Here is a 20,834-nt window from a genome sequence, read left to right on the forward strand (position 1 = left end):
GCTCAGACAGATATGATACATACACAAATTGCCCAAGACCTTGATGGCCCAAGTGAGAGAGGCAAATAAGTGCCCCTGTTGATCCTTCTGACTGCAGTGAACTTCGAACCATGACATAACTAGCACCACCATGCAAGGGAGTCCCAGCACTTACGCGCCAAGAATTATTAGATCCACAGAGATCCTAAATGCTGTACATAATTATAAGCTGATCTCTGTTATCACACAATCCAAGTAGCAATAGGTACACCAAATTGCAGGCTTTGGCAGCATCATGAGCATTGTAACACACAAACAGTAATCCTCATCAACTCACAAATTCTGAGAGGTGTGTGGCACCATGTCAGAAAGCAAAGATCAACCTCTGTTAAGTCCAGTCTTTTTCAGTACCTGGCCTAAATAGGTAAGACAAAGGGAGACACTATTAGGTTGTTTTTTTTTTTTTTTTGACAGGCAAAGTGGACAGTGAGAGAGAGAGACGAGAGAAAGGTCTTCCTTTTCTGTTGGCTCACCCCTCAATGGCTGCTGTGGCTGGTGCACTGCACTGATCCAAAGCCAGGAGCCAGGTGCCTCTCCTGGTCTCCCATGTGGGTGCAGGGCCCAAGCACTTGGGCCATCCTCCACTGCACTCTCAGGCCACAGCAGAGAGCTGGACAGGAAGAGGAGTGACCAGGACAGAATCCGGCACTCCAACCGGGACTAGAACCCAGGTGCTGGTGCTGCAGGTGGTGCCTGTTGAGCCACAGCACCAGACCTTTATTAGATTTAATCGATCATCAACATGAGCCTTAAAAATGTATGTTTAAATGCAGCAGCACACACCCTGTACACAAAAGTACTTGTCACCCTGTCACAAATCCGTTATGCATCATAGTAAGACATCATTGCCTACCACACGCTGACTCTCTTGATCAATGATCCTACCATTGGCATTGGGTAGCATGAACCTGGGGAGCCAGTGACTCAAGGGATATGCATACATCACATGGAAAAGAAAGACCAGGAGTTTACAATAACCCATTATATCCAGGAGGAATAAACAGAATAAATAGAAGGGAGTAGCTCAAAGGCTCCAAACTTATCATAATAAGGAAGGGGGAATGTTAATGGTCCTCATTTGGACCATATGTACACTATACATATTTGACACATCGCACTATACTCCAAACCTGTGAAAGTATTTAATATCAATCAAAAGAATATAAAATATATTTAGGGAACTGGAAATGTAAACCAGCCTGATTTGATCATCACAAATTGTCTACATATAATGAATTCTTATGCTCTACTCCGTAAAGATGTCCCATTATAGTAAGTGAAGTAAGCTAGATGCAGAAAAACAAGTATGTATCACATCAGACATGACAAATATCAAGCATGTAGAAACTAGAGTAGAATGGTGCTTCCAGAGGCTTGGGTTTAAGGATATTGGGAGGTGTTGGCCAAAGTATGCAAAGTTTCATTTAAATAGAATGAATGAGTTCCTGAGATTTAACCTAGATTTTGATTACAGTTACTAATATCATAGTGTTAGAATTTGCTAAATGAAGGAGTAGATCTTTCAGTATGGAAGATGTTAGGTTAATTAGCTTCATTGCAGTCCTCATTTCACAATATTTATGTGTATTTGTATATGTATATTTTATATATACATGTATATTTAGTGCATTGTACTCATTAAATATAGAGATGGAAGGTATCTAGTCTAGAAGTTAAGACACCAGTTATTTGACCAATGTCTCACATAGGTGTGACTGGGTTTGAGTCTCAGCTCTGGCTCCCAGTTCCACCTTCCTTTCAATGTAGACTCTGGGACACAGCAGGTGATGACTCAAGTAATTAGGTTTCTATCACCCTGGATTGAGTCTCCAGCTCATGGCTTCAACCCTCATCTACCCCAGCCTCGGCAGACATTGAGGTAGTATTAAGGGGAGTAGAGCACTCTGTCTCTCTCTCTGCATGGCAAGTACATACTTTTAAAAAAATGTTTAAGATAGATACACTAAAGAAGATTTTAAGTGACTGAATAGGGAAAAGACATACTGCTTTAGAAGAGAGGAAAACAGCAGCAGCAACAATAAAAAGCAGAGGAAGTGCATTTGCAGAGGATAGTCAGAAATTTGCTCTGGAAATCCTGCAGAAGGAAGAGGGAGACCATGTATCAGCATGGAAGATGCCAACACACAATGACCAGTGCACACTCCACACACAACTCCTGCAGTTGAGAGCTGGGGGGTTTGTCTGCATTGGAGAGTGGGGTGACAGGAGACTGAGGCAGCCTGTGCCACTGGTGATACTGCCAGAGGGAGAACCTTGAGGATCACATTGTCTTTCATTCTGGCCTGGAGCACTAACAGGGGGCAGGGTACCTGTCTAACCCAGCAAAAGAAAAGAGCAATTCTTTCTCCCCATGCCCCCACAAGGGCACCTGGCAACTGGTGGGGAGAAGGTGCCATTTGACACCAGTAGCAGCTGCACGGGTATGATCAAGGGATTTTATGAAAGAGAAAACTGTGTATTCCTCATTGACTTTGATTCTGGCTGGGAGGTTTGGCAGGGCCTAGGCACCCATGTAGAACTGTGAGGTGACCCATCATCTCAACATATAGGCTGCAGGGCTCAAACTCTAAGTGGAGCACCCACAGGCAGCTGGCTCTGGAAACGTCTTTGCTCTCTCTGTCAACAGAACAGCGTAGTGGGGTGGAATTGATCCTCTGCACTCCCACTCTCCATGTGGGAGCATGGCATGCTGTGGCTCAGAATTCTCTGACTCTAAGATAGGGCACAATGTATAGCTGGGTCTCTGGGCAATAACTATGTCTGGGACCAGAAGCTCAGAGCTCTGCAATTACCTGCAGTGGGCCCCAGCAGTGGGATCCATGCTCACATTAAGGACTTTACAGATCTGCTGTGTGGTTCATGTGGTAGTACAAGTGAGTGTTGTACCCACGGTGGTCTAAGCCTTGGGTTTGATCACTTTGGAAGAGAGATGGTAACAATGTGAAGATACCAACAGAGGTGACCACACACTTCCCCCTGCTGACAATAGATGAGATCTACCACGCCAAAGTTGGGTGTTACTCTGGATATTTGCCCTACTCTAGAGCACTGTCCAGAGCTTCCTGGACACTCCTAGAACATGTCTCTGTATCAACTGAAAGAACAGTCATTCCACTAAGCCAAAGGGGGTATGATTTAGAAATAAAATCCATCAAAATATAAAAGTAACAAATATATCCACAAATACTTAAAAATAAATGCAGAAATTCAAGAAACAAGAAGACAACATGACTCCCCTAAACTGATCCTCTGTAAAAAAAAAAAAATTATCAACTCCCAACTTGACTCTCACTGGCATTAAACATGACAATAGGTCTGATCTGATTTCATCATCATTTAAAAAAAATCATCTATTATTTTTCACTTTATGTTTCTGTGTGGGAGCAAACTGTTGAAATCCTTACTTAAGGTATACTAAGCTGATCTTCTGTATATTAAGATAATCGAAAATGAATCTTGATGTGAATGGAAGGGGAGAGGGAGTGGGAAAGGGGAGGGTAGTGGGTGGGAGGGACGGTATGTGGGGGAAGCCATTGTAATCCATAAATCGTACTTTGGAAATTTATATTCATTAATTAAAAGTAAAAAAAAAAGAATGTGAAAATGATTGATGAAAATGCCTGAAAGGGAATTCAAAAGAATGATCATAGGATTACTCAGAAGCAATGAGAAGCAAATTCATGAGTTATAGGATTCTATATATGATATGGAGGAAAGAATTTCCCATGAGATTGAGATTTCAATTGAGAAGCAGATATTAGAAATGAAGAATTTGATATGTCAAATGAAAAATATAGTGGAAAGCCTTATCAACAGATTTGTTGATGCAGAAGAAAGAATATCTGAGCTAGAAGGCAAATCTTTGGAAATATCTTAGATCAAAAAAAGATGAAATTAGAAAAATTAAAAGCTATATTAGATATTTATGGGATACTATCAAATTATGGGTCATAAGAGTTTCTGAAGGTGTGGAAAGAGAATGGTTAAAAGGCCTATTCAGTAAAGCAATTACAGAAATTTTTACTAATTTGGAGAAAGTAAGAGATATCCAAGTACACAAGGCACATAGAGCTCCTAATAGACATGACCAGAAAAACGCCTTATCACAATACATTGTAGTCAAACTTTTAACAGTAGAATATAAAGAGAAGTTTCTAAAATGCATACAAGAGACATGCCAGATTACTTTCAGAGGACCTTCAATTACATTCACAGCTGATTTCTCACCAGAAACACTAGGGGCTGGAGAAAATGGAGAAACAACTCAAGAACATCTAGAAAATACACAAACACATGCAGACTAAGCAACATGCTTCTGAATGAACAGTGGATTGCAGAAGAAATCAAATTGGAAATAAAAATATTCCTAAACAAATGAAGATGACAATACAAAATATTAAAACTTACAGGATACAGTGAAAGTGTTAAAATTGCAGTTTATAGAAATTGGTGCCTGCATCAAGAAATTTCATCTCAGGCCGGCGCCGTGGCTCACTAGCCCAATCCTCTGCCTGCGGCACTGGCACTTCAGGTTCTAGTCCCAGTTGGGGCACCAGTTTCTGTCCTGGTTGCTCCTCTTCCAGTCCAGTTCTCTGCTGTGGCCCAGGAAGGCAGTGGAGAGTGGCCCAAGTGCTTGGGTCCTGCACCCACATGGGAGATCAGGAGGAAGCACCTGGCTCCTGGCTTCTGATCAGTGCAGTTTCAGCCATTGTGGCCATCTGGGGGGTGAACCAGCAGATGGAAGAGCTCTCTCTCTGTCTCTACCTCACTCTGTAACTCTGACTTTCAAATAAATGAAAAAATCTTAAAAAAAAAACATTCCTCAACACAATAAAGGCAATTTATGACAAACAACACAACAAGCATCTTATTGAATGGGGAAAAGTTGGAAGCGTTTCTACTAAGATCCAGAATCAGAAAAAGATACCCACTTTCACCAGTGCTATTCAGTACAGTCCTGGAAGATTTAGTCAGAGACATTAGGCAAGAAAAATAAATTAAAGGGATACAAATTGGCAAGGAGGAAGTCAAAGTATCCTTGTTTACAGATGACATGATTCTATATATAGTGAAATTGAAAGAATACACTAAGAGACTATTGGAACTCAGAAAAGAGTCTGGTCATTTGTAGGATATAAAATTAATGCAGCAAAATCAATAGCCTTTGTATAACAGATAATGCCATGGCTAGAAAGAACTAAGATCAAACCCATTCACAAGAACTACAAAAAATTAAGTTCCTTGGAATAAATTTAACAAAGGAGGTGAAAGATCTCTGGGATTAAAACTACAAAACATTAAAAAAGAAATAGAAGCCAAAAAAATGGAAAAATCTATGACATTCATGGATTGAAAGAATTAATATCATTATGTCCATACTATCAAAAGTAATTTACCAATTAAATGAATTATCAATCAAAATACCAATGACATTCTTCTGAGATCTAGCAGAACAACAGTGCTAAAATTCATATGAAAACAAGAGAACCTGAATAGCTAAAGTAATCTTAAACAACAAAAACAAAGCTGGAGGTGTCACAATACCAGGTCATAAAATATACTACAAGGGGCTGGCACCATGGCTCACTTGGTTCACCCTCCACCTGTGGTGCCAGCATCCCATATGGGCACCTAGTTCTAGTCCCGGTTGCTCCTCTTCCAGTCCAGCTCTCTCCTGTGGCTTGGGAAGGCAGTGGAGGATGGCCCAAGTGCTTGGGCCCTGCACCTGCATGGGGGACCAGGAGGAAGCACCTGGCTCCTGGCTTCGGATCGGCACAGCACTGGACGTGGCGTCCATTTGGCAGGTGAACCAATGGAAGGAAGACCATTCTCCCTCTCTCTCTCTCTCTCTCTCTCTCTCTCTCTCACTGTCTAACTGCCTGATGCCACCACAACAGTAGACATGTACACCAATGGAACAAAATAGAAATTCCAGAAATCAATACACACATCTACAACCAACTGTTCTTTCACAAAGGAGATAAAATCCATCCCAGGAGAAAGAGTAGTCTCTTCAACAAATGGTGCTGTACAATTGAATCTTCTCACGTAGAAATGTGAAACTAGACCTTACATCTCAGAAAAAAATCTTCTCAAAATGGATCAAGGACCCACAACAACAATGTAATATCATAAAATTACCAGAGAACATTGGGAGAAACTTGGCAAAACACTGGCATAAGCAAAGAATTTTTGGAAAAGACCCCAGAAGCACAGGCAACCAAAGCTAAAATTGACAAATGGGATTACTTCAAACTGAGTAGCTTCTGTGCTACAAAAGGAATACTCAGCAAACTGAAAAGGCAACTGACAGAATGGGAGAAAATAACTGCAAACTATGCAACTGATAAAGGATTAAGATCCAGAATATATAAAGAGCTCAAGAAACTCAACAGAAATAAAGCAAGCGCCGGTGCTGTGGCTCAATAGGCTAATCCTCTGCCTTGCGGTGCTGGCACATGGGGTTCTAGTCCTGGTTGGGGTGCAGATTCTGTCCTGGTTGCCCCTCTTCCAGGCCAGCTCTCTGCTGTGGCCGGGAGTGCAGTGGAGGATGGCTCAAGTGCTTGGGCCCTGTACCCCATGGGGGACCAGGAGAATCACCTGGCTCCTGGCTTCAGATCAGTGCGATGCACCGGCTGCAGTGCGCCGGCCACAGCAGCCATTGGAGGGTGAACCAACGGCAAAAGGAAAACCTTTCTCTCTGTCTCTCTCTCTCTCACTGTCCACTCTGCCTGTCAAAAATAAAAAGAAGAAATAAAACAAGCAATACAGTTAACAAATTGGCAAAGGACTTGAAAGGCAATTTTCAAGAGAGGCAATTTAAATGGCCAACAGACACATGAGATGCTCAGGATCACTAGCTATCAGGGAAATGCAAATAACCACAATGGTGTTTCACCTCACTCCAGTTAGAATATCTCTCATACAGGAATCAACAATAAATGTTGTCGAGGATGTGAGGGAAATGTAACCTAATCCACTGTTGGTGGGAATATAAACCGCTACAGCCATTTTTGAAGACTGTATGGAGATACCTCAAAAATCTAGATCTACCAAAGGCCCAGCAATCCCACTCCTGGGAATTTACCTTAACGAAATGAAATCAGCATATGAAACAGTTATCTGCACTTCCATGTTTATAGCAGCTCAATTCACAACATCTAAGATATGAAATCAGCCCAGATATTCATTAACTGATGACTGGATAAAGAAATTGTGTGGAATACTACTCAGCCTCAAATAAAAGTGACATCCTGTGTTTTGCAACAAAATGGATGCAACTTGATACCATTCTACTTGGTGAAATAAGCCAGTCTCAAAGACAAATACCATATGCTTTCATTGGTCTGTGGTAACTAACAGAATACCAAAATGTACGGTATATGCGTGAAATGAACATTTTGAGAACTTGTGATTGTTTATAGCCCTTGTCTCTACTGTTGAGTAACAGTTTATTTTTCTTCTTAGTATTTGTTGAAGTCTTTACTTAGTGTAGAGTCAACCTTATGAGTATAAAGTAAACTGAAAGTAGATCATTATAAAAATTAACAGAATAAAGGCCAGCACCACGGCTCAATAGGCTAATCCTCCACCTTGTGGTGCCGGTACACCATGTTTTCGTCCTGGTCGGGGCACCGGATTCTGTCCCGGTTGCCCCTCTTCCAGGCCAGCTCTCTGCTATGGCCCGAGAGTGCAGGGGAGGATGGCCCAAGTGCTTGGGCCCTGCACCCTATGGGAGACCAGGAGAAGCACCTGGCTCCTGGCTTCGGATCAGTGCGGTGTACCATCTGCAGCGGCCATTGGAGGGTGAACCAATGGCAAAAAGGAAGACCTTTCTCTCTGTCTCTCACTGTCCTCTCTGCCTGTCAAAAAACAGAATAAGAGATCAAGGAGTAAGAAGTATTGGAACATGGTCAAGAGGGATGGTAGGGTGGGAAGTATCACTATTTTCCTAAATCTATATATGAGAAATACATTAAATTTTTTACCTTAAAATTTTAAAATAAATAAAGTCTAAAAAGTAGATACATTATTTCTTTGTCAATATTACCTCAATAAAGTTTGGCATAAAATTAAAAAAAAACTATAAAGATTACCTGGTGTAGGTATAATACAATGCACAATTTGAAAAAAAATTCATCAGAATTACATCAAATTTTGTGTATAAAATCAATCCACAGCTTTCAAATGCACTCAAAACACCTCCACTAATATTTGTACCAACAGAGTGATTCACCTCAAATTCGAAAATTAATACCAATTATTTGGTAAGAGCCTGGGTTTGGGCCAGCAAGCCTCATAGATGCTGACATAGGTTGTCTAAATAAGGGCCACTGCTCTTGCATAAAGATGGTTAGCACAACTGCTGGCAGTGAGTGGGGATGTGGATTCCCATGTACAGCTCCCCTCTAAACTCAGCTCAGCAAAGTCTCCAGGGTGATGTCACCAATGAGTGGTTGACATCTACATAGTATCTTTTGCAAAAATTCCCGTCTTGGAAAAAATCAGGCTACATACACTTATGGAAATGTATATAAATCTTTACTGAACGTCCACAGATTTAAGCAGAAATGGAGAAACACTAAAAGTACAATAAATGGTTCCTTACCTGTGTGACTTTTAACTTTGCATCTTGGATGCTTCAGCATCCTAAGAACAAAATCATTACTACTATTATTTCTGGAAAGGTATACATTCACAAATACATACAAATGTACATATCTGAGAAGTAAGAAATACAGATAGAAATAAAGCTGTGACTCATAGAATCTGCTAATCCAGATAGATGAATAAGGAGTGCGTCTTATGTAGGGATCCTCAATGTTGGATAGAGACAGTTATTTGCTAGAAGAGCCAGGTGTGTATTACCCATGTACAAGGCCAGGCTCAATATCTAGTTCCCCTAGTTTAATAATGTTCCCTGGTGGCCTGTGCCACAGCTCAATAGGCTAATCCTCTACCTGCAGGGCTAGCAACCCGGGTTCTAGTCCCACTTGGGGTGTTGGTTCTGTCCTGGTTGCTCCTCTTCAAGTCCAGCTCTCTACTATGGTCTGGGAGTTCAGTGGAGGATGATCCAAGTCCTTGGGCCCTGCACCTGTGTGGGAGACCAGGAGAGGCACCTGGCTCCTGGCTTCAGATCAATATCTGAAGAAGAGGATTTTCTTTTCTGGGAGGGTATTTATTACTTATTTAATTTCTAACTTGTTTATTAGTCTATTTAGGTTTTCTATATTTTCCTAATTTGTATCCATTGATATAAATTAGAAACCTTTGGTCCACAATGTAGATTAGTACTGTTGCTTCTTTGTTGATTTTCTTTTTCTAGTTGACCTGTCCATTGATCATAGTGCAGTATTGAAGTTACCCATATTCTTACTGTATTGGAGTCTATGTCTCCCTTTAGATCCACTAATATTTGTTTTAAATTTCCAAGCACCCTGGTATTGGTCACTATATATTTACTACGTCTTTCTCTTGAATTGATCCCTTAATAATTACATAAAGCCCTTCTTTGTTTCTTTTAATTGTTTTTATGTTAAAGTCTATTTTGTCTGATATCAGGATTGCTGCTCCTGCTTATTTTTGCTTTCTGATATCACAAAGCTCTTTTTCTAATCTTTTACTTTCAGTCTGTCTATCTTTGTTGATGATGTGTTTCTTGTAGGCAGCAAATAGATGGGTCTTCTTTTTATCCATTCCAGTAGTTTATATCTTTTCATTGGGGAATTTAGGCTAGTTACATTGTTATTGATAAATAGTGACTTGGTCTTGCCATTTTTCCATAAAAATTCCTATTATTTGCTTTGGATTTCCTTTGTACTTTTACTAGCAGATTTTTCTTCCCTCACATTCTTTCATAATAATGACTATCTTCCTCTGTTTCTGTTTGTAGCACATTCTTAAGTGTCATTTGTAAGGCTGGATGTGTGGTGACAAATTCTTACAATTTCTGCTTATTTTGGAATATCTTTATTTTACTTTCATTTATAAATGACAGCTTTGCTGAGTATAATGTTCTTTGTTAAGGTTTGTTGTTGTTGATTTTCTTTTGGGACTTGGACTATATCTTTCCATTCTCTCCTACCCAGTAGGGTTCCTCATGAGAAACCATCTGCCAGTATAATTGGATATTTTTGAAGCATCTTTTCTTTATGTTTTACTTTTGAAAGTTTGTCTAATAATGTGTCTTGGTAACCTCTTTTCTGATCATGTTTGTTAGGAGTTTTATGTGCTTCTTTTACTTGCCTGTCAATATCTCTCTCCCAGTTAAAGAAGTTTTCTGCCATTATTTCACTGAATAAGTCTTTTAGTCCATTCTCTGTTCTCACACCTTCAGGAACTACTAAGAATCTATGTTAGGTCATGTGATAGTATCCTATAATTCTCATACACTATTTTCAGTTTTTTTATTTGTCTTAAATAGTTCCAAAGATTTGTCTTCTAGCTCTTTGTTCTCTCCTACACATTATATTGTTAACACTTTCTATTTTATTTTTATCTGACATACTGAATTCTCATTTGTAGTATTTCAGTTTCATCTCCCTTCAACCTCTTTACCTCCTGGCAACATTTTTCAGCTATGTCATGCATGGATGTCTTTAACTTATGAATTTCCTTCTCTGTATTTTTGAGTAATTTTATGACCATTATTTTGAATTCCTTTTCAGGAAATTTGTCAGTCCCTTTGATTTTGGATTCTATCATTGATGTGCTGTGGTATTCCTTTGGGAGACTCTTATTGTCTTCCTTGATCATGTTTCTTATATTTCTACATTTATTTGTAGAAACACTTGCTGATTTTCTCCTCTGCTGGCTCTTATCTTTAAAATATGCTGTGATTTAGTGTCTTTTGCTTGAGTGGATACTCAGAGTCATGAGTGGGTGGGACCATAGAGTTCTAGTCAGTGTTCAAGTGTGGAGCAAGAATTCAGGATGACACCCAATCTGAGTGTGAATGATCTCCTCTAATGTCAGTAGGGTGTAGGGTATGAGCACATCATCTGGTGTGATCATAACCTCACCTCATCTTTGCCAAGATGATCAATGCCCAGGATAAGCCAACAGTGGCTACACACCCAACCTATATAGGTGTGTGGTCCACACCAAGGATCTATGAGATCCTAAGTGTAAGCATGAAATCTGTGCAATGACCCACCCCAGGCACTCTGGAAACTATGAGCCTCTGAATCCAGACCCAGTGATTGCCCAGAGACTCAGATATATCACATTCCCTACCTTTTGTGTAGTCACAGAATTTCCCCAGCCATAGAGCACAAGGCTCCCACAGTCGTGGGGAGCAGTGGATTCATTCAGCCCTGTGATCCTGCCCTATTTATATGGAGAGCCAAGGCATTCCCAGAGCCAGCTTCTTATCAGTGCTCCACCTTGAAAGTTTGTGTCTGGGTGCTCATGATAAGAGTGAGGGGTGGTGAGTGCCTCCCAGGGTGCCTATCCCTGCCAACCCTCAGGGCCAGTCTCAAAGTCAATGGGAACCATGTATTTATCTCTGTGATAAAATTTCCTAATCAAATGCATGTGAACCATAGCAGCCTCTATTCACCTTATTAAGGTGGCACTTCCCCACTGCTAGTTCCCAGACACCCTTGTAGGGAATGGGAAGAAAGCCATGTGCTCTCTTTTCATGGAGGTAAAATGGGCACTATGCACCCCACAAAAGTTCCAGACCAGAATCAAGTCAGTGTGTCCACAAAGTTCCCAATCAGGCAATATCACCAGTGACATGTGTTGTCACAGACTCTTCTCACCTTGTCCCAAGAATATGGCTTCTCCAGCCCTCAGCTGCAGGAGTTGGCAGTGCTGTCACTGCCCACTGCTCCATGTTTGTAGTGTCCACACTCCTTCAAGGAGATTCTCTTCTTTCCGTAGAATTTCCCCTGAAAACCTCTCTCCAACTCTCCTCTGGAATGCAGCTACTTTACTTTTCTTCTGTTATCTTCCTGTGGTCAAAATCAGCACCTCTTTTCCCTATTCATACATCTTGGATCTTCCATTCTGCTGAATTAACCTCAGAAGTAACCTCAAATGGATTGCACACAAAAATATTCAATGAATGAGTCCTTAATTTTTGTCAGACACTGTTACTGGTAAGTGTTACTTACTTCATTGAATTTTCACTAGCACTCTCTGAGATAGGTTGCCATTATCCTATGATTGCTGACACAGAAGATAGAGACTAGAAAGGGACATTATATTGCCCAGAAGATCCCAGGATGTCAGTGACGGAACTTAAACTTGAATATAGGTATATCTGATGTTGAAGTCTAGATTCTTACCAATAATATGTAGTTCATGTGTTTAATGGGCTTTTATTCTAGATTCCCAAAGTGATTGTCTACCCACTACCTCTATATTATCTATTGAATCCTCAAAACACTGCAATAGATCTATATGGTTCAATTATTAAAAGTGAAGTATTAGCATGAGAAAAAAATAGATATTCACAAAATAGTAAAAACATTTAAAGTGAATTAATTGATGAAAGATCTATGGAGATGAAGTTATACCCAATTTTTAATACCCAATTTTTAAAATGGTATATTTTATTTTATTTGAAAGGCAGAGTTACAGAGAGTGAGGAAGACGCACACACACACACACACACACACACACACGGATCTTCCATCTTTTGGTTCATTCCCCAAATGGCCACAATGGTTGGGGCTGTGCAAGGCTGAAGTCAGGAGCCAGGAGTCTTCCAGGTCTCCCACATGGGTACAAGAGCCCGAGTACTTGGGACATCTTCTGCTGTTTTCTTAAATGTATTAAATGGGAGCTGGATCAGTAGTGGAGCAGTAGGTACTCAAACCTGTGCCTATATGGGATTTCTCACTGCAGGTGGTAGCTTGACCCATTAAGCCACAATGCTAGCTCTCATACGCAATATAAAAAGGATTTTTGCCACATGCCTATCTATAAAGCAACTAACATTAGAATATTATTTTTTAATATTTTGTTTTCATATAAGAGTAATATAAAAATATTTGTGGAGAATTGGAAAGTAGAAAAGGCAACAGGAACCACATATAATTTCTCTTCTTGAGATCATGTAAGGTATCATTTGATTTATTTTGGAGACAGAAGGAAAAGTAAATTTACACAATTTAGCCATATATTATATTGTCTAACTTTCCTTTAAAAATATGAATTTGACTTTATTGATTTAATATACATGAAAATAAAGGTGCATAGAAATTAATAACCTGTTCAAAGTTGCACTTGTAGAAGTCGTAGAGCTACCATCAGGATACAAATATTCCATGTCTTCAGAGAATATCTGATTTTCACTGTACTTTCACATTGGTAATACATGTCATCTGTTGCTGCTCCTCCGCACGCGGAGGAGCCGCACCAGACCGGACGCTTATTGTTCCCCTTTTTTACAAGTCTTTTCTATAGTAAAGTAAGAATAAGTGAACAGCGAACTCCCAAAGCAAGAATGAGTAGAGAGAAATGAGAAAGAATGAAGCAACGAACTTCCCCGCGAACTCTCCAACACACTCTCCAACCAACCCACACCACCATGCCGTCTCTCTCCTCCTATATAGTTCTCTCCACCAATCCGTGCTCTGCTACCCACATGCTGAGCACGCTGCTCTCCTCCAATCAGGAGCAGCTCCTGCAGCTTGTCAAGTTGGTGAGAGGCAGCTGGGTAGAAGCTGTTTGCTCCTCTCCCAGCGCCATATTGTGGGAGAGCAGATGTATAGAATAAGTCTTAATTCCAGTAACAGTATAGTCCGAGTTGCTCCCCACAATCTGTGAAATTTTTATAAGAACTCTAAGTTTTTCAAACATACAAATATCTAGTATTTCAAAGAGTAACTTGGATACTCAATAAGCAATGCTTTTAAACAGAGAGAGAATGACATGGGCAATGGTTATGATTAAAATTCACATCTAAAACTACTTAAAAACTTTTTTAGTTACAAAATGTGCATCCTCAAATTAAAATTCATGTCAATCAGCTTACCTTGCAACAAAGTTCACTATCATTCTGAGACTATACAGCAAGTATCTTTTATAATCTCTGCTAGGAGAGTTAATATTTGCTACTCCTTTGATAAAAACTCATTTAGAAATCATTTTAGCTAAATTCCTGATACTTATGGTTTTATGTGTTGCAGATCATATAAAATACAATATGCTTAGACTCTCTGTAATGCAGAACAGACTTAAAAAATCTTCAAGGGTCGCTGGCATTGTGGCATACTGGGTAAAGCCACTGCCTAGAGTGCCAGCACCCCATATGCATGCTGATTTGAGACCCAGCTGCTCCACTTCTGATCCAGCTCTTGGCTAGGGCCTGGGAAAGCAATAGATCTCCCAAGTGCATGGGCCCCTACATCCATGTGGAAGAGCTGGAGGAGGCTCCTGGGCCCTGGATTCAGATCAGCTTACCTCCAGCCATTGCAGCCATTTGGGGAGTAAACCAGTAGATGGAAGATCTCTCTCTCTCTTTCTCTCTCTCTCTCTCTCTGCCTGTGCCTCTCTGTAACACTGCCTTTCAAATGAATACATAAATAAAACTCCCTGAGGCTATTTAATACATCTTTTAAAAAGTAACTTGCTTGCATTTAGCTAACTTTTCCAAAACTTTTTAATCCCTTTTCTAGTTTGATGCCACACTGGAATCAGGCGGAGTTACACAGTGAGAGAGAGAGAGAGAGAGAGAGAGAGAGAGAGAGAGAGAAAGGTCTTCCTTTTCCATTGGTTCACCCTCCAAATGGCCACTACAGCTGGCATGCTGTGCCAATCCGAAGCCAGGAGCCAGGTGCTTCCTCCTGGTCTCCCATGCAGGTGCAGGGCCCAAGCACTTGGGCCATCCTCCACTGCCTTCCTGGGCCACAGCAGAGAGCTGGACTGAAAGAGGAGCAACCAGGACAGAACCGGTGCCCCAACCGGGACCAGAACCCAGGGTGCCAGTGTAGAGGATTAGCCTAGTGAGCCATGGCACAGGCCCACACTGACTTTTATTGTTGAAATGTTCTGACATCTTACTAGTTTTATTTTCTGAAACTGCAGAAATTTTATTTGTAAGTGAATTATGTGTTTTATACTGGCCTATGAAATAAATAGAGTAGAATTTGTATAACTATCATTTAATTTGGTACCACTATTATGAAGGAAAACAACAGAAAATCTTGCTAATGAGTACATGTCTTTCACATATGAAAAAGAGACTTTATATATGGTTTTCATAGTGCATACTGATATAAAACCTACTTTTTAAAATCTGAGTAGAAGAAAAATTATAAAATGACAAGTAAGATAAATTTTTACCCAAACTTTGATACAAAAGTAAATATGGAATTATTGCCAAGGGTGTAAATTTTAATGAGACTATTTTGGTTTCCCAAATTTTATAATTTCAATTTAGAAAAATAGTGTATTCGAAACCTGAAATACATTATAGAACTGGAGCTGGAATGATTTAAGAAAACCCTTTCTTTTGGCCGGCACCGTGGCTCACTAGGCTAATCCTCCACCTTGTGGCACCAGCACACCGGGTTCTAGTCCCAGTCGGGGCGCCGGATTCTGTCCCGGTTGCCCTTCTTCCAGGCCAGCTCTCTGCTGTGGCCAGGGAGTGCAGTGAGGGTGGTCCAAGTCCTTGGGCCCTGAACCCTGCGGGAGACCATAAGTACCTGGCTCCTGCCATCGGATCAGCACGGTGTGCCGGCTGCAGCGTGCCAGCTGCAGGGCGGCCATTGGAGGGTGAACCAATGGCAAAAGGAAGACCTTTCTCTCTGTCTCTCTCTCTCACTGTCCACTCTGCCTGTCAAAAAAAAAAAAAAAAAAAAAACTAAAAAAAAAAAAAAGCAAAGAAAACTCTTTCTCTCAATTCTCTCAGAAATCAGAAAAACATAAACAAAGTTTAAAAAAGAAAAATATTTAATTTAGAAAAAAATTTTTAGCAGGAGACATCAGGTAAGAGAAATCAGTTAAGGAAACTGCTCAGGAAAGTGTCAGTTAAGAAATATGGGAGGTTAAAAGGAAACCTGTAGAAGTGAAAGAGACTCTATGAGAAGCAATGGCTTGAACAGTCCTTGTCTTGACTGTCAAGGACCAGTTTATTATTTTATTTTTTATTATTTTTATGCTACTTAATACCATTGATTGACTCTTTACTTAACATAGAATTAACCATAGGTGTATAAATTCAATTGAAAATAGATCCCACTAAACAAAAATAAGAGTGGGAATAAGAGAAGGAGTTGTATGTTTTGGCACACATGCTCATGCACATACCCGTAAGGATAAAGCTAAAAACTAGTCATGGGAATCCAAATCCCATTAAAATGGGTGGTACTAATGCCATCTTACATGTTAAACAGATCATATTAAGTATGTGATTGATCATATAGATGGGATTAAGTGTCAAAGGGATCACATAAATAAGACCAGTGTCTGGTAATAACAATAGATAGAATGAAAAGGAAATTTTCAACATGGGAAGCAGTCCACACTGCAGACTCATAGAATGACAAATGCCTTAAACAGCACTCAGGCCTCAGAATCAGCCCTCAAGGCACTCTGTACTGGTTGATAAGTCCATGAGAGCATTTCAGGGATGGGAAGACAAGACACTGTGGCAAAAAATATTCTACAGGAAGGATCTCTGTGAGTGAGATCCTGGTGGAAAGAAGGGGGCATCAAAGAAGGATGTACATTTTCATGAAGGGAGGAAAGAATGTCCACTTTGCTTATGGCCATGTCTAAATACTGATGAAGTTTGTGGACTCAAAACATTTCCATAACCTTTACAGCTCATGTCAAGAGCCTCGGGTGATCACTGACATCATAAATACAGTGTTAATTGTTAAATCAACACCAGGAATCACTGTGCACTATTCCCTATGTAGGATCTCTGTCCTTAATGAGTCATACTATAAGAATTAACTGTAAAATTTGTTTTCAAACAGTTCTTCATACTTAGTGTGTTTGTGTGGGTGTGAATTGTTGAAATCTTTACTTAGTATAGAGTTTGTCTTCTGTATATAAAGTTAATTAAAAATGAATTGTAATGAAGAATGGGATGGGAGAGGGAGTAGGAGGTGGGATGAGAGTGAGGGTGGGGTAAGAACCACTATATTAATAAAGTTGTATCTATGAAATTTGCATTCATTAAATAAAAGTTTTCTAAAAAATGGTAGGATATAGAAAAGTGATATTACACGGGGGCTGGTGCCATGGTGCACTAGGTTAATCCTCCACCTATGGCACTGGCATCCCATATGGGTGCTGGTTCTAGTCCTGGTAGCTCCTCTTCCAGTCCAGCTTTCTGCTATGGCCATGGATAGCAGTGGAGGATGGCCCAAGTGCCTGGGCCCCTGCAACCGCATGGGAGACCAGGAAGAATCACCTGACTCCTGGCTTTGGATTGGCGCAGCTCCGGCCATTGCGGCCATTTGGAGAGTGAACCAACTGAAGGAAGACCTTTCTCTTTGTCTCTCTCTCTTTCACTGTCTGTAACTCTACCTGTCAAATAAAAAAAGGAAAAGTGATATTACATTTAAAAATTTAATATTTAAGACATAAAAAGATGATAAGTGCAATTTTATAATCCTTTATATCATCATTAAGAAAGCAGTCAACAGATTAAAATAAACACAAATGACATAAAATTTAGTTGAAAAGCAGTAAATTTAAGTGAAGCATGTGAATGCAGATGTCTTTACAACATTCAAGTTCAAGAAAACACTCAGCTTTATAGATGTTCATGAAGAAGTGGTGGAGTTAAAATATTTTCAAGACACCTTTGAACAGAGGCATTATAGATAAAAAGATACTCCAAGATTTTATGCCAAAAATGCATTTTCTAAGATTTATTTATTTGAATGTAAGAGATACAGAGAAAGAGGGAGAGACAGAAATCTTCCATTTGCTAGTTCACTCCACAAATGGCTGTAATGGCTTTAGCTGGGCCAGTCTGATGTCAGGAGCTTCTTCTGGGTCTCTTTTGTGGATGCAGGAGCCTATGCAACTGGGCTCTCTTGCACTGCTTTTCCAGGAGCGTGGCCATGGAGTTGGATTGGAAGAAAAACAGCTGGGACTTTAACTGGTACCCATATGGGATACCTGGTCCATAGGCAGCAGCTTTACCCATTACATCAGAGTGCCAGCACCCAAAGTGCATCTTTTTTAAAGAAAAATATAGCTTGAAATCTCATTAGCATCATCTGAAGAACAGAAAAGTTGTCAGGTTTTAAAATGTAAAACAGTTTGTCATAATAGTACAACTGATTTCATAACTAACCACTGTTCAGATAAATGATTACTACAGCATGTAGCTCAGAGAAGTATCTATTCTTATACTAAAATATGGAGACATATAAGAAGGCATTCCTAAAATTTACTTAATCCAATTATGCCCTGAAGAAATTAGTAATTTTATAAAAAGTTTATAATATTGATATGTATGTTTGGATTTATGCTAGTTTGAAGATTTATGACTATGAAGGCCATAGGGTCTTTAGGATTGTCTTTAATATTTAACATTGTTTAATATTTAATATTTACTGAAACATTATATAAGATGCTGACTTAATATTCTGTGATATATTTGGAGTGAACATCATCTGAACAGGAGTCTGTAACACGGAATACCTGTTTGAAGATTGAGGAATTAACTATGAAGATTCAGGTTTTATGACTTTGAAGGGAATGCAGAATTTAAACTTGTTTTTATTTAAAAATATAAGATGCTGATTAAATACCGTGTAGTGTATTAAAGTGAATCAACTTGAGCAAATATTTTTAAAAAATTCATAAAAAGGTTAACCTCCTGTAATCCCATTACACTTGTTTGATAATAAACATGATCAGAACTGGATAAACATTAATAACTTAACGATTGCAAAATAAAATGAGCATAAATGGTTTTAATTTATTTCCCACTGTAGTTCCTGGTATCCCCTCCTCTTTTTCATTTTCTTCTTCAGTTCCATTCTGATCAGTCAGCTGCAGGAAAATGAGACACTGTCTTCCTGAAGCTGAGCTGGCTCATTCTTTCTTCCAGCACAGCTCCATCAATCAGCTATGTCACCCCACTACAAGGGGACAAGCTGTTTCCTTGGGCTGTAAGTGGACCATGATTTAGCAGTAAGCCTTCAAACCTAGTGTTCTTTATGATGGTACTTTAAGCCTCAAGCAGCAAGAAGATACCCAGCACACACTGACAGCAAGAGTGTCAGAGCATTGTAAGCCACTGCATCAGCCGTGCCATGCTGTGCCACCCAGCACTTATGAAAGATAGAATAGAGCTTGAGCCCCACCACGAAGATGTACAGGAACCAGAAGACCATGGCATAGCTGCTGCTGGCCCTATACACCTTGACTCTGGTCCATGATGCCAAATAGCACAACACCAGCAGGAAGCATTGGTCTCCCACCAGCATGCATTTGTGCACAGCAATCTTGCTCCCCTCTGGTTCTGCTTCACCAGGTCCTTATCCATGATGCCCATGCTTACCTCATTATGACCAACAGCATGGTCAGGCAAATGTGCTGCTGTTAGGGGTTGGCAGCACCGTAGTCAGCAGCCAGGACCATGGTCTAGGCATGTAGGGTCCACACAAGGTGGGAGGGTGCCCTGGGTGTCTGGTGCATGGCAGGGCTCAGGCTGTAGGCATGGAGCTGTGTGACCATGTGCTAGACCTGTCCAGCTGCTCCTAAGGCAACAAAGCTCCCACCAGGCAAGCACAGAACCTAGGGAAGAGTAGAAAAGACCAGTTCTGGCCAGGCATCCAACCCTCAGCCCCCATGAGGTATCTCCTTCAGTAGGCACTGTATCCATGTCAGGGCCCTGAAGTACCCATCACAAACCACATGTGCGGTTGGGAACTGGAGCCCAGCACAGAGCTTCCAGCAGGCACTGCAGGCCCACCCAAGGGACAGACATCCCCTTCTGGTCACCTCCAGGAAAGAAAGGGAACAGAAGTAGCTTCTCACCTCCACCCACATCTCTCAAGCCTTGGAGTTTGTTCCTCCTATGTCCGTATCACTGACCCTCCCTGGGCTGCTGGTAGAAGCTGAATTGCTGTTGTTGGGGGCCCCATCTGTCCTAGAGGACACAGGTCTGCTCTCTCTGTTAAATGGAAAGCCCCAAAAGGCCCAGTGCAGCATTCTGGAAGGGGATCTGGCTCCAGGTAGCTTTCCCACCTAGGATCAAGAGTCGTCCCACACTTCCCCAGCCCTGCCTTACAACCCCAACCCTCTTCCCTCCCAACACTTCTTTACTCTCCCATAAGCCCAGTGTACACACACATAAAGGCATAAAAATTAACACCAGCAGCGAAAATGGAGCACTCAGTCTTTCCCTGGTGACACTGCAGTGAGACTCTGCACCATTATTGAGCACTAGTTCCTAGAGGTCCCCACAGCCACAGGTAGGGATCCCACCATCTGGAGCCCCCCAATTGGATAGGAGTGCCTTGTGGGTCACTAGGCCCAGGCCCCTGACTCAAAGTTCCCTGAGTTCCTGCTCCCAGGGGCTTGCCCATTTTTACACAATCTGGATTCAGATCCTGACTGGAGAGACCTCTTGTGTCCCTTCCTGCCCACCTGGGAATCCTCTAGTTGCAACCAGAGGTTGAAGTTTCTTCCTCCTTTCCACTGCTCTGCCACTGTGTCCTCTTTCTCCTGCTGGTACGTCACTCATTATAATTAGGTGTGTTGGTGATGGAAAAGTCCTGCTCACAATAAGCCTGCTTGCCCTGCCCTACCCACCCCTACTCCCACCCCACAACCCTGGCAGAGGA

At 40.9% G+C, this 20,834-nt stretch overlaps 1 protein-coding gene across 1 annotated transcript in view; it reads right to left on the reverse strand.

The window, feature by feature from the left end:
- LOC149124800 (zinc finger protein 39-like) overlaps window positions 1–20,834 on the reverse strand; it is a 750,627-nt gene that overhangs the window by 186,399 nt on the left and 543,394 nt on the right. The gene's annotated exons all lie outside the window — the stretch shown is intronic.

Source organism: Oryctolagus cuniculus, chromosome 8 (assembly GCF_051225735.1).
Source record: "Oryctolagus cuniculus isolate XC-2025 breed Fujian yellow rabbit chromosome 8, ASM5122573v1, whole genome shotgun sequence".
In the NCBI taxonomy this organism is placed as follows: domain Eukaryota; kingdom Metazoa; phylum Chordata; class Mammalia; order Lagomorpha; family Leporidae; genus Oryctolagus; species Oryctolagus cuniculus.